Here is a 1,837-nt window from a genome sequence, read left to right on the forward strand (position 1 = left end):
TTCAAGGATTTCTGAGTGTGAGTTTATGAATTATAACGTATTGACTCTCTTTGAATAAATGTAGAACTACGTTTTCTAAATATTAAGGCAGTCATTCGATGCATAAATTTTCCATAACTTTTATTGACTGTGAGAATAAATGAGTATGTGCGTGTGCATGCATGCATGCGTGCGTGCGTGCGTGCGTGCGTGTGTACGTGCGTGTGTGGCCCGCGTGGGTGGGTGCGTGCGTGCGTGCGTGCGTGCGTTTGCGGCCCCGCGTAGGTGCATGCGTGCGTGCGTACGTGCGTGTGTACGTGCGTGTGCGGCCCCGCGTAGGTGCGTGCGTGCGTGCGTACGTGCGTGTGTACGTGCATGTGCGTGCGTGCGTACGTGCGTGTGTACGTGCGTGTGTAGCCCCATGTGGGTGCGTGCGTGCGTGCGTGCGTGCGTTTGCGGCCCCGCGTAGGTGCGTGCGTGCGTGCGTATGTGCGTGTGTACGTGCGTGTGTTGCCCCGCGTGGGTGCGTGCGGGTGCGTGCATGGTGCGCGCGTATCTGCGTAAATATACTTCCGCAACTACTGTTCCGCATTACTGATTTCATGACGATCGCGCCAGCGATACATGGGTTTTAGTTTATCAGTTAATAGTCTCGCAAGTACATATCCAATCTAATAAAATACTAATAAACCACTGTTGTCGCTAACAAAAATGCGTTATGGTCCAGCTGAAGAAAACTATAAAATTTGAAAATTAAAATATGAATCAGATAACCTCATAATTTTACCGGAAAATAGCAACGTATTTATCGGCGAGTTTCTTAACATCAAATGCTTAGGTAAAATGATTAGTAAATTATTTATTCACTGCGCGTGCACGTACTTCGCAACGGCAAATGTTTCTACTATAGGAAAAAGTTAGGGGGCGGAGTTAAAGAGCTTATAGAAATACGATAGCGACGAGGATCAAACGCAACGTCCCATTGATATAAAATCCCACTTAACAAGATGACAAGATACTCGCGAAATGGAGTAGGTATACTATACAACTATGCTGTCCTTGGTTCTCGAGAGCAAATACCTCACCATGCAGTGGGAGTGGGAGTGATATAAAGGTGGCAGTTAGCGAATAGCAAAGTACTCCTATAGCAGCAACTATTTGTAGTACAGGGGTCACCTTCAAAAAGAGATATTGTTCTCAGAACGATATCTGTCACAAAACGTCATTTCACCAGTTAACACTAATAATTAATTTTTGACTAATTTCATGAATGTCCAATGGTGCAAAAAAATATGCGATATATAGCCTCGCCCTTTTTTGTAGATGCAAGCGGTAAGAAAATAAAGCTTTCTACGTGCAGACATAAATGGCAAGAAAATATACACTAGCGTCTCCGATTTAGAAATTCCATCGACAAGAAATACACACTGGCGCCTCGTATGCGCAGTGTTGGGCATATGTTTTCATGAACCAGACTGATCGCGCGACGTCCGTGTACGTCACGCACGAACTCGGCTATCTCCGAAGTTGAATGCATACGCATAATATTATAGCCTGCTGATGGTGATGGTGGTTGCGCATGGTCATAATATTCCATACTACGCATATCAACTTCCGCATCAGACTTTCCGTATATCAAAGAATGATGCAAAACCAATAAACCCAACCCAGACACCCATACGAATCCCATAAATGTCCATTGATGCAAAAATAACGACAGCCATGGCGTAATTAACTGAAAAGACTCGATGAAGTATATGTAGGTAAACCATTATAAGAAGGTAGCTTTCATTTTTATTCTATTATAATATGTTCAACAATAGAATAAAAAACTGTTTTGTTCTCGTGCGTTAGAATA

General features: G+C 43.8%; 1 long non-coding RNA gene across 1 annotated transcript in view; it reads right to left on the reverse strand.

Annotated features, from left to right (window-relative positions):
• Positions 1-1,737: 1,737 nt before the first annotated feature.
• LOC106808574 overlaps positions 1,738-1,837 on the reverse strand; it is a 19,524-nt gene continuing 19,424 nt past the window's right edge. The window contains exon 3 of the long non-coding RNA XR_001393790.1: positions 1,738-1,837. This exon is cut by the window's right edge and continues 837 nt beyond it. This is a non-coding gene — a long non-coding RNA (uncharacterized LOC106808574).

The sequence above is a fragment of the Priapulus caudatus genome, unplaced genomic scaffold (assembly GCF_000485595.1).
Source record: "Priapulus caudatus unplaced genomic scaffold, Priapulus_caudatus-5.0.1 Scaffold287, whole genome shotgun sequence".
NCBI lineage: Eukaryota > Metazoa > Priapulida > Priapulimorpha > Priapulimorphida > Priapulidae > Priapulus > Priapulus caudatus.